The 13,050-nt window shown below is 39.8% G+C and overlaps 1 protein-coding gene and 1 pseudogene across 9 annotated transcripts in view; one reads left to right on the forward strand and one right to left on the reverse strand.

Moving 5' to 3' along the window:
- Positions 1 to 13,050, forward strand: part of SPIDR (scaffold protein involved in DNA repair) — a 454,456-nt gene that overhangs the window by 37,386 nt on the left and 404,020 nt on the right. The window lies entirely within an intron of this gene.
- The window catches only part of LOC127490634 (ras-related protein Rab-5B pseudogene), a 102,332-nt pseudogene continuing 99,561 nt past the window's right edge, over positions 10,280 to 13,050 (reverse strand).

Below are 13,050 nucleotides of genomic sequence, written 5' to 3' on the forward strand. Positions count from 1 at the left end.
CTTTTTCCATTCTTTCAGTCTGTATGCATCATTGTTGTTAAGATGTGTTTTTTGTAGACAACAAAATAGTGGGTTTTATTTTTAATCCTTTCAGCCGGTCTGTGTCTTTTATCTAGGGAGTTGATACCATTTACATTCAGGGTGACTATTGTTAAGTACAGATTTTGCACTGCCTTTTTTCTGTAAACAGCCCTAATTTTGTATTTTGAGTTTCCTTTGTATTTTCACTGGGTGTTTTTTCTATATTCATCTTCTTTTGTAGTGATGTTCCTATTTCTGTGTTTCTGTGTGTAACACATTCTGGAGCATCTTTTATAGGACTGGGCAAATAGTTATAAATGCTTTCAATTTCTGTTTGTTGTGGAATATCCTTATTTCTCCTTCATTCATTAGAGTTTTGCAGGGTACAGTATTCTGGGTTGACAGTTTTTTTCTCTTATAAAAAAAAAAAAGCCTTGGATTATATCTCGCTGTTCTCTCCTTGTTTGTAGCGTTTCTGATGAGAGGTCTACAGTGATTCTAATTGGGTTTCCTCTGAATGTGATTTGGGATTTCTCTTGTGCACATTTTAAGATCTTTTATTGGGACCAGTGCTGTGGCATAGTGGGTCAAGCTGCCGCCTGCAGTGCCAGCATTTCATATGGGCACTGGTTTGAGTCCTCGCTGCTCCACTTCTGATCCAGCTTTTTGCTATGTACTGGGAAAGCAGTAGAGGATGGCCCAAATCCTTGGGCCCCTGTACCCATGTGGGAGACCTGGAGGAAGCTCCTGGCTCTTGGCTTCGAATCAGCATAGCTCCAGCCATTGCATCCAGCTGGGGAGTGAACCAGGGATTGGAAAACCTCTCTCCCTCTCTCTCTCCCTCTCTCTCTCTCTCTGCCTCTCCTTCTCTCTGTATAACTTTGACTTTCAAATAAACAAATAAATATTTTTAAAAAAATCTTTTTATGCTTTACCTTGGAAAGTTTTACTACCATGTATTGTGGTGAAGACCTTTTCTGATTGTATCTATTGTGAGATTTGTGTACGTTCTGTCTCTTTCTCCAGATTGGGGAAGTTTTTTGTTATTATTTCATTAAGAAGGCCTTCTAATCCTCTCTCTTTCCATGCCCTCTGGAACTCCTGGTGTCCAGATGTTGGATTATTTGATAGCATCCTGTAGATCTCCAACTGTGTTTTTTAGTTTCCTAATTTCTTCTTTGTTTTTTTAGACTGTAATATTTCCAAAAATTTGCCTTCTAGTTCTAATATTATTTCTTCTGTGTCACATATTCTGTTATTTAGGCTTTCCAATACATTTTTTTATTTGGTCAATTCAATTCTTTAGTATTAACATTCTGACTTCTCTTAGTATCTCAGTTTCTTGGGAAAACTTTTCATTTAGATAATTTGCTTCTGATTGGTCCTAAAGAATCTTATGATTAACTTTCTGAATTCCATTTTTGGCGTATTATCAATCTCTTCATCTTTACCTTCTGAGTTGCAGTGCTCCTTTGGGGAACTCATAATGTCTTCGTTATTATTTAGTGTTTTTCCTTTGTTTTTTGGCATTTGTGTATTTTTTCTTTTTTCTGTCTATGGAGATTCTCTTGTGGTGAGGTTTCCCTCTTTCATGAACTACTATTTATCTGTGTGTTGAAAGTGGAAACACAGAGCGCCATCTACCGGAGCCCTGCTCACATCTCAGTTGTGGTGGAGGTGGGTATGTGCTCCAGTGCACAGAGCTTTTTCTACTTGGCCCCGGCTTGTTTCTCAGTGGTGGATGGAATGAGCTTGTGTTTTCAATATTCAGGACTTTATGTTGTATGGCTTGTGTAGGGAAGAAATTCTTCTGAAATATTGTGGCCCTCATTCTCGGGTGGGGAGTATGGTTCAGTGGACTCCACAATTGAGGGTCATGGGCTCAGGCAGCAGTCCCCTGCTTACATTTGAAAATGTAAACAAAGAATATGGCTTCTCTCAGCTGGCTGTAGGTCCGCTTGGGGCGTGGACTGACATAGGTGGGGGGAGACCTGCCTCACCTTTCTGTTTGTTCTTCTCTACTTTTTCTTATTTTCCCCCAAGTGGAGCTTCAAAAGCAATTTTCCAAGCTCTGCCTCCCACTGCTATCTGCAGTTCCATGGACCTGCGATTTTCCATCTAACCTGGTCTGCTGGGGGCTGGCCCCAGCCTCCTCAGTCCACACCTCTGCTGCTTCCCATTCTTATTTGCTCTTTTAGAGTGGACCTGCCCAGTCTCTGTTTGTCACCTGGGCTTCCCATTGAGAATTTCCCATGGGTCTGTCTCTGGCGTGTATCTTTTTTCCTTTTTAAAGATTTTTATTTATTTATTTTGACAGGTGGAGTTACAAACAGTGAGAGAGAGACAGAGAGAAAGGTCTTCTTTCCATTGGTTCACTCCCCAAATGGGCGCTACGGCTGGCACTGTGCAATCCGAAGCCAGGAGCCAGGTGCCTCTTCCTGGTCTGCCACGCAGGTGCAGGGGCCCAAGCACCTGGGCCATTCTCCACTGCCCTCCCGGGCCACAGCAGAGAGCTGGACTGGAAGAGGAGCAACCGGGACTAGAACCCGGTGCCCACATGGGATGCTGGCCCCACAGGCGAAGGATTAGCCAAGTGAGCCATCGTGCCAGCCCCTCGTTTTTCCTTTTTAATTATCTGTTTTGCCCCACATGACTCGGATTGTCCTGTTCCTATACCACCATCTTGTGACCTCTAAGATTTTGTATTTTGTTTTGTTTTGTTTTTGTGAGGGTGCATGGGCCCTTCATTTTAAGTTTCAACACTTAAGAATAACTGTGTATTAATTACAGAATTCAACCAATAGTATTAAGTAGAACAAACAAAAAAATTACTAAGAGGGATAACATATTAAGTTGTTCAACAGTCAGGGCAAGGGCTGATCAAGTCACCGTTTCTCATAGTGTTCATTTTACTTTAACAAGTTTCCTTTTTGGTGCTCGATTAGTTGTCACCGATCAGGGAGAGCATATGATATTTGTCCCTTTAGGACTGGCTTATTTCACTCAGCATAATGTTTTCCAGATTCCTCCATTTTGTTGCAAATGACCGGATTTCATTGTTTTTAACTGCTGTATAGTATTCTATAGAGTATATATCCCATAATTTTTTTTATCCAGTCTACTGTTGATGGGCATTTAGTTTGATTCCAGGTCTTAGCTATTGTGAATTGAGCTGCAATAAACATTAAGGTGCAGACAGCATTTTTGTTTGCCAATTTAATTTCCTTTGGGTAAATTCCAAGGAGTGGGATGGCTGGGTTGAATGGTAGGGTTATCTTCAGGTTTCTGAGGAATCTCCAGACTGACTTCCATAGTGGCTTAACCAGTTTGCATTCCCACCAACAGTGGGTTAGTGTCCTTTTTTCCCCACATCCTCGCCAGCATCTGTTGTTGGTAGATTTATGAATGTGAGCCATTCTGACTGCCAATATCTTGCAGGGTTTCTCCAGTGTTCTCTAATAATTTGATGGTGTCGGGTCATAGATTTAGGTCTTTAATCCATGTTGAGTGGATTTTTGTGTAAGGTGTAAGGTAGGGGTCTTGCTTCATTCTTCTGCACATGGAAATCCAGTTTTCCCAGCACCATGTATTGAAAAGACTGTCTTTGCTCCAGGAATTGCTTTTAGTTCCTTGATCAAATATAAGTTGGCTGTAGATGTTTGGATTGATTTCTGGTGTTTCTATTCTGTTCCATTGGTCTATCTTTCTGTTTCTGTACCAGTACCATGCTGTTTTGATAACAACTGCCCTGTAGTATGTCCTGGTATTGTGATGGCTTTGTTTTTGTTGTACAAGATTGCTTTAGCTATTCAAGGTCTCCTGTGTCTCCATATGAATTTCAGCATCATTTTTTCCAGATCTGAGAAGAATGTCTTTGGTATTTTGTTTGTTATTGCATATAATCTGTTAATTGCTTTTGGGAGAATGGACATTTTGATGATATTGATTCTTCCAATCCATGAGCGTGGAAGATTTTTCCATTTTTTGGTATCCTCTTCTATTTCTTTCTTTCCTTCTTTTTTTTTTTTTTTTTTTTTTTTTTTTGACAGGCAGAGTGGACAGTGAGAGAGAGAAACAGAGAGAAAGGTCTTCCTTTGCTGTTGGTTCACCCTCCAATGGCCACCGTGGCCGGCGCACCGCGCTGATCCGATGGCAGGAGCCAGGTGCATATCCTGGTCTCCCATGGGGTGCAGGGCCCAAGCACTTGGGCCATCCTCCACTGCACTCCCTGGCCACAGCAGAGAGCTGGCCTGGAAGAGGGGCAACCGGGACAGAATCCGGCGCCCTGACCGGGACTAGAACCCGGTGTGCCAGCACCGTAAGGCGGAGGGTTAGCCTAGTGAGCCACGGCGCCGGCTTCAATGACCAGGATTTTTACTGGAGCTGATGCTTTGTGTGTTGTCTTCCCACCATGTACTAAAATGTCAGGTTTCCAGAAGGCAAATCCATACTCAGTATAAACCATACATTTTCACATTTTAAGCATACGTTTTATGTAGTTTTTAAGCTTTTATATATAATGAATGCAAATTTCATAGGTACAGCTTTAGGAATATAGTGGTTTTCCCCCCCATACCTACCCTTCCTCCCTGACTTCCATTCCGCTCCCTGCTCTCTCTGCCATCCCATTCTTCATTAAGATTAATTTTTAATTATATACAGAAGACCAACTCTTTAATAAATAAAGATTTCAACAGTTTACACCCTGCACACACACACAACATAAAATGTACTGTTTGAGAACAAGTTTTGCAGTTAATTCTCATAGTACAACTCGTTAAGGATAGAGTTTCTACATGGGGAGTAAGTGCACAGTGACTTCTATTGTTAATTTAACAATTAACACTCTTATTTATGATGTAAGTAATCACCCGAGGCTCTTGCTGTGAGCTGCCAAGGCTGTGGAAGCCTTTTGTGACCACAAACTCCATCAGTATTGGGACAAGGCCATAAGCAAAGTGGAAGTTCTGTCCTCTCTTCTCAGAAAAGTACATCCTTCTTTAATGACCCCCTCTTTTCACTGGGGCATCATTCACATAAATCCTTCATTTAGGATATTTTTTGCCACAGTGTCTTGGCTTTCCATGCCTGAATTGTTCTCATAGGCTTTTCAGCCACATCCAAATAAGCATACATTTTAAAAGATACATTAATTTGTCTAATTATGAACATGGGATATCTTTCCCATGATCATGGGATATATTTATATCATTTGCTGTTTATTTCATTAGTGTTTTATAGTTTTCAGCAGACTGAGTTTTTATTTCCTTTGTTAAATTTACTCCTTAGTATTTATTTGTTTTTTAATTTTTGAACAGATTCTTATTTCTTTGAAAGAAAGAGGCACAGAGATCTTCCATCTGCTGGTTCACTGCACAAATATTTAAGTTAGGTGTGTCAAACTCAGTTTGGGTCTACAACATGGGTGGCAGGACGCACATGTGTGAATCATTACTTGCTGTCTCCCAGGCTATAGGTTAAGAAGAAGCTGGGATCAGGAGTGGAGTTTGGGACTCCAACCTAGGCATTCTGTTATGGAGGCCCAAGTAGAGTCTTAATCTCTTTCCCAAATACCTGCCTCTATTTATTTATTTTTAATGGTATTGTGAATAGCATTGATGTCATAATTTGTCTTTAGATTGTTCATGGTTAGTGTAGTGAAACAGTATTGGCTTTTATGTGTTCCTTTTGTATCCTGCAACTTTACTAAATTAGAGTATTGCTTCTAACAGCTTTTTGATGGAGTCTTTAAGAGTTTTCTGTATATGAGATCATGTGATAAACAAACAGTTTCACTTCTTCCTTTCTGATTTGGATGCCTTTTATTTTCCTCTTGCCTAATTGCTATGGCTAGTACTTCCAGTGGCACTTGTGTGTTGAGTAGAAATAACAATAGTGAGTATCCTTGTCTTACTCCCTGTTCTTAGAGGAAAAGCAGCTTTACTATGGAGTGTGATAGCTATGTGTTTTTTATATTTGGTCTTTATTATGATAAGATACACACATATTTGTCATCAGACATTCTTTTTCTGCATCTATTGAGATGCCCATATGGTTTTTGTTCTTCATTCTCTAATGGAGGTGGTTCACATTTATTGATTTGCATTTATTGAATCATTCCTGCATCCCACTTGATCATGTTAAATTATTATTATTATTTGGGGCTGAACCAACGAATGGAAGATTCTCTGTCTCCCTTTCTTTCTTTGTAACTCTGCCATTCAAATCAATAAAATAAATCTTAAAAAAATGAGTTTGAAAGTACAGATTGAGTATCTTATCTGAAATGCGTGGGACCAGAAGTGATTCAGATTTTACATTTGTTTTTTTGGTTTTTAAAGATTTATTTATGTATATGAAATGCAGATTGTCAGAGAGAGGGAGGGAGAGGCGGATAGAGAGAGAGATCTTCCATCTGCTGGTTCACTCCCCAAATGGCCACAATGGCCTGGCTTGTCCCAGCCCTGACCAAATCCAGGAGTAAGGAACTTCATCCATGTCTGTCAGGTGGGTGCAGGGGCCCAAGCACTTTGGCCATCCTCTGCTGCTTTCCTTGGTGCATTAGCAGGGTACTGAATCAGAAGTGGAGCTGCTAGGATTCAAACAGGCACCCACGACCAGTGCCGTGGCTCACTTGGCTAGTCCTCGGCCTGCAGCGCTGGCACGCCGGGTTCTAGTCCCGGTTGCTCCTCTTCCTGTCCAGCTCTCTGCTGTGGCCCGGGAGGGCAGCGGAGGATGGCCCAAGTGCTTGGGTCCCTTCACCCTGCATGGGAGACCGGGAGGAAGTACCTGGCTCCTGGCTTCAGATCAGCGTAGCGCCGGCCGTAGTGGCTGTTAGGGAGTGAACCAACGGAAGGAAGTCCTCTCTCTCTGTCTCTCTCTAACTGTCTATAACTCTCTGTTTGCCCCTCTCTCTCTCACTGTCTAACTCTGCCTGGCAAAAAAACCAAACAAACAGGCACCCACATGTGATGCCGGCACTGCAAGTGACAGCTTAACTCGCTGTGCCACAGTTGTGGCCCTGATTGTTTAAGTTATTTAATATTTGCCATATATATTATAAGATACCTTGAGAATGGGATACAAGTATAAACATGAAATTCATTTATGTTTCATATATACTTTATACATGTAGTTCAAAGGTAATTTTAAAATATTTCAAGTGTGTCTGTTTTGACTGTGACATGAGATCAAGTATGAAATATTCTGTGGAATCATGTCAGTAGTCAAGAATTTTTAAATTTTAAAACATTTTGAATTTCAGATTTTTTGATTGGTTGTGCTAACCTTGTATTCCTTCCACTTAAGTCTTTTTGAAGATTTTGAGAAGGATTGATATTAGTTCTTTAAATGTTTCTTAGAATTTAGTAGTGAAGCTATCAGGTTCTGAGATTTTTTTTGAGGAGAGATATTTTATTTCTGACTCAATCTTCTTGTTCACCATTGGTCTGTTTAGATTTTCTATTTCTTCATGATTCAGCCTTGCCAGAATTCATCCATTCCTTCTAGGTCGCCCAATTTGTTGGGGTATAATTAATCCTAGCAGACTCTTAGGTTAACTTTGTAATTTTGCAGTATCAGCTGTAAGGGACCTTCTGTCATTTCTAATTTTATTTATTGGTGCCTTTTGTATTTTTTTTTTTTAGTCTTTGTCTAAGGGTCTGTCAATTCTGTTTATGTTTTCAAAAAACAAAACTCTTAGTCTTATTGAATTTTGTATTTTTCTAGTTAATTTTCCATGCATTCTGCCCCAATTATTATTATTTCCTTCATTCCACTAACTTTGGGCTTAATTTATGCTTTTTTATGTTCTTTAAGTGTAGCATTAGATTGTTTGAGATTTCTGCTTCTTTAAATTTTTTGTTTCTACATATGATTGATACTTGGTTTCAGCTCATTATGATAAAAAAATACTTAATATGATGTCAGTCTTTCTAAGGTTGTCAAGACTTCTTTCATGGCTTAATGTGTGATATGTCCTGGAGAACAGTTAGTGTACATATAAGAAGAATGTGTATTCTGCTGCTGTCGGATGGAATGTTCTGTAAATGTCATTTGGTTTAAGATTGTTTCTATTTCAGTATTTCTTCCTGATTTTCTGTCTCGATGATCTTGCTGAAAGTGAGGAATTAAAATACTCTGCCAAATGTATTACAGTCTTTCTCTTCCTTCAGATCTGTTAATATTTATTTTATATGTTTGGATGTTCAGATATTGGGTACATATATCATTAAAATTGCTATATTTTCTTGATACATTGACCCGTTTTTCTCTTTTTACAATTTGTGACTTAAAGTCTATCTGCATATTGCTACCCCTGCTTTCTTTTGGTTTCCATTTACATGATACATCCTTTTCTATCCCTTCATTTTCAGTCTATATATGTCATTCATCATGTAGTGATTCTCTTATAGGCAACATATGGTTCAGTCTTATTTTAAAATTCATTCACCACTCTATCTTTTGATTGGAGAGTTTGATCCATTTAATCGAAGATTTTTCAGAGTTTGTGGACTCAAAAAGCAGTCTTGGCAGCTCATGTCAAGAGCCTCGGATGATCACTGACGTCATAAAAAAGAGTGTCAATTGTTAAATCAACAACAGGAGTCACTGTGTACTTACTCCCCATGTAGCACCTCTGTCCTTAATGAGTTGTACTATGAGAATTAACTGTAAAACTTGTTTTCAAACAGTACTTTATACTTTGTGTATTTGTGTGTGTGGATGTAAATTTTGGAAATCTTAGTATAGAGTTGGTCTTCTGTATATAAAGTTAATTAAAAATGAAGAATGATGGTAGAGGAAGGAGGAGGTGGGACAGGAGTGGGGGTGGGAGGGCAGTTATGGGGGAAAGAACCAATATATTCTGAAAGCTGTACCTATGATATTTGTATTAATTAAATAAAAGCTTTCTTTAAAAAATTGAAGATTTTTGCCTTCTCACAAGAAGCTTGTAATTTAATTTTGGAGCTGAAACCCACTGAAATGAAGCTGTGTTAGACTGATAACAAGCTGTATCATGTCCATATCAAATGCACTGATAACTTTGCTCATGAAATGATCAAATATGGGCTAACAAAAACATTAATATTAACTTGAAAAAAGACCATTGGAGAGTTGTCAATAACCAGCAGACAAATTGGTTGTTGAAGCTGAATGGAGTTCTCCATGATGCCTTGCCGGAATTGGTTTATGAGACAGTTGCAAAGGATGTGGTTTCTTAGGTCCTCAAGGTCTATAATGACAGTTTAGTTACTTGTTGTCTTACCTAAGAACCTGAGGAGTGCCTCCTGGAGAAAAAGGTGTAAGTATTTTACGGTGAATAAAATAAAATGGGACCTTACTTACTAAAATCAAAAAGGTAAAGGTGCAGGTGAATCAATCAAGCCCCCCAGTCTCCCCAAAAAATAAGTATTCCACTGAACTACTGTCAGTTGAAGTGCCAGCTGCAGGGGAATGTGGTGGTTGGCACTGAGGCCATCCTAAGGCTAGAAAGAGGTGAAAATGCCTGTGTATCAGAAGGAGGATGGGCATCAGAAATTGGTGCCCATCCCCACCCCATCAGATGACTACAGAGTGGAAGATGCAGGGAAACAGTGAATATTCATTGGAGGACTCTGATCCTCACAATAAGGGAGTAGCTACCTAAGAGACTTGGTGAGGAAAAACTGGACTTGGAAGAATTTCAGAGCCAGAGACATCCCTGCACTTCTCCTCTGTCCAGTTAACAACAGCATGACTCCCCCTCAATGCCTGAGAGCTTTCCTCCCATTCTCATCTCTCCCCAGGACCAACCTCTACAAGGCCAACCCTCCACAAGGCCAAGCCACAGATAGTGTTATGTTCAGATACCAAATTAAAACAAAAAGGAGCTGTTTCCTTACTCCCTTCTATTCCTGGCCTTGTTCTTTCCCAGGGCCCTTAATTTGATTCAGCTAGAAACCTTCCTCAGTTCTTGGGTTAACCACCTTCTCCATCCTGGGCAGAGTAGAAAGACAAGTTCAAGAAGAGGGATTCTAAAAACCAAAAGGGGGAAGGGACAGGCGACTAAAGTGTTTTCTGAAAAGATGGGAAAGAACACTGGGGAAGAAGAGGAAAGATAAGTAGGTCATTGTCTTGCACCTATAGTACAAAGTGAAGAAAGTTTGTTTTGGAAGGTAAGTCCTAGGTGATTTGACCTCTAGGCCCCAGATTAAGGGATAGGAGGTCAGTGGCAACAGCTGCCTGGTCCTGGTTGCTGAAGCATTAAAAAGTACCATGACAGGGCTGTCAGTAGGCAGACCTTGTGAGCCAGGGTTCAGTGTGCTCTTACTATAGGGGCTTTGTGCCAAGGGGTGGGGATGGAATTTATTTCTTAGCTCTTGTGCTAGCTCCATACTTATTTGATGCTAGCCACTCCCTTACCTGCTACAACACTGATTTTTGTTCTGCTGGGACTGCTCATGGAGGTCTATACCACAGCTTTGGCCTGCTGCAGCCCCCAGATTCTAGGGTTCACTCTTTAGCAACTTCTTAGCTATTGCCAGAAAGAAATCATACATGTTCATAGACGTCTTGGCTAGAGTCTCTATAAACAGTAAGCTGTTGTCATCTGCATGTCCTCAAGCCTCTTCATATTCGATCGTGCACTTTTCAGTCAGGTCAGCTTTGTTCCCCACCAGGGCAATTATGATGCTAAGACTGGCCTGCCTCTGTAATTCCTTTACCCATGTCTTTGCTTGGGCAAATGTTTCCTGATTAGTAATTTCATAAACCATGATTTCAGCTTGGACATCTCTGTAGTACATGCAGACTAAGCTGTGGTATCACTCCCTTCCAACTGTGACCCAGATCTCAGACTTGACTGTTGTCATGTCCAGACAAACAGAGTTGGTGAGGAAGATTGCTCCAGTGGTACTCTCCTGGTACTCATGAAATTGTCCTTTGACAAAACAAAATACCAGAATAGATTTTTGCATTGCAGATTGTCCTGCAAGACCAGTTTGCATTGGCATATATTGGTGGCCTTAGGCTGCCCATTGGGCCTGGCTATGCTTCTGCCACAAAGTGACAATACTGGGGCTCTGTCTTCCCTGTCAGGCCCAAGCCTGTGTTGCACAAAAGATAATTTGATAGGTAAGAATTTACTACTGACATTTTGCTCATTGTTTTCTGGTTGATTTTAGACTATTTGTTCCTTTGTACTTCTTGTCTCCCTTTGTGATAAGATGATTTCCTGGAGTTGTAGGCTCTGATTCGTTAGTTTTTATAGTAAGGAATAAAAATATAGTAAAAGTGGTTTTATGTATCTACTGAGGTTTTTACTCTGTTACCATGAGACTTATATGTAATAGCTTATAACAGGTTATTTTAAGTAACAACTTAAAGCACTCATTTTTATTATTTGTATTATGAGAACTCTACATTTTTATACTACCATCTACATTTTGTTATGATGTCACAATTTTCGTTTTGACAGTTTTATCTTCTAGTCTTTATACTAGAGAGATAAGCAATTTGTGTTTCACCATTATATATTATATTTTTATTTGACTATGTACCTTCTTTATATGAATTATACCTTAATGTATTTTCATGTTATTTAGAAGTGTGCTTTTCTTTCAGCTTGAAGAATTCCCTTTTTAGCATTTCTTTTAAGTCAGGTCTGGTGGCGATGAATTCCTTCAGCTTTTACTTAACTGGGAAGTCTTTACTGCTCCTTCTTTTCTGAAAGACAGCTTTACCAGATATAATATTCTTGGTTGACAGTTTTTACTTCCAGGACATTGAATACATAATTCCATCCCCTCTGGCCTGTCAAGGTTTTGCTGAGAAATCTAATAGCTGTGGTGGAATTCCCTTGCAGATGATCCTCCTGCTACTTTCTGATCTTTGCCTTTGAGTTTTGACAGTTTGATTTAATATGTCTTAGTATAGTCTTGTTTGGATTGAACCTGATTGCTCTTGTACCTGAATTTTTATGTCTTCCAAATTATTCTTATTCTCATTTTATTTTTAAATAAGCTCCTTTCTCTTTTTCTGCTCTTTCTATGATAACCACAGTACATGTGTTGGTTTGCTCAATTGTGTCCTATAATTCCTATGTGCTTTCTTCACCCTTTTTTACTCTTATTCCTCATACTCCCCCTTGATAACTTCAAATATCTATCTTTACAATCACTGGTTCTTTCTTCTGCTTGAGTCTGTTGTTGAAGCTTTTTATGGCATTTTGCCATTCATACATTTTGTAGTATAGCTCCAAAATTACTGTTTGGTTCCTTTTCATGGTTTTTATCTCTTCATTGAACTTCTTTTTTTTTTTTTTTTTTTTTTTTACAGGCAGAGTGGACAGTGAGAGAGAGAGACAGAGAGAGAAAGGTCTTCTGATCCGATGGCAGGAGCCAGGAGCCAGGTGCTTTTCCTGGTCTCCCATGGGGTGCAGGGCCCAAGCACCTGGGCCATCCTCCACTGCACTCCCTGGCCATAGCAGAGAGCTGGCCTGGAAGAGGGGCAACTGGGACAGAATCCGGCGCCCCGACCGGGACTAGAACCCGGTGTGCCGGCGCCGCAAGGTGGAGGATTAGCCTATTGAGCCACGGCGCCGGCCCATTGAACTTCTTTTGTTCATTTATTGGTTTTCCTGAATTTGTTTAGTTGTGCTCCTGTATTTTCTTGTAGTTCACTGAGCTTCTTTATTTTGAATTCTTTGTCAATTTGTAAGTTTCCATTTTTTTAAAGTTGATTACTGCTACTTTATTTTGTTCCTTTGGTATTCATGTTTCCTTGATTATTCATGATCATTATGTTTGTACACTGGTGTCTGCAGTGGAATTATTTCTTAACAGACCAGGACATATACCATGATCTAAAATTTCCTGTTGAGTTTTCAGTATATAGACTGGACTAACAATGCTTTACCCCTCAGAACGTCTTCAGTGTGATAGTAAGAGACTCCTGTGATGGGTGATCTGCCTCTTTTGTTATTGTCACATTGCATTAAGAACGTGTTTTTTAAATATTTCTTCTCGGTGATTTTCTCACTCTTAGAGC

The sequence above is a fragment of the Oryctolagus cuniculus genome, chromosome 6 (genome assembly GCF_051225735.1).
Source record: "Oryctolagus cuniculus isolate XC-2025 breed Fujian yellow rabbit chromosome 6, ASM5122573v1, whole genome shotgun sequence".
Lineage (NCBI taxonomy): Eukaryota > Metazoa > Chordata > Mammalia > Lagomorpha > Leporidae > Oryctolagus > Oryctolagus cuniculus.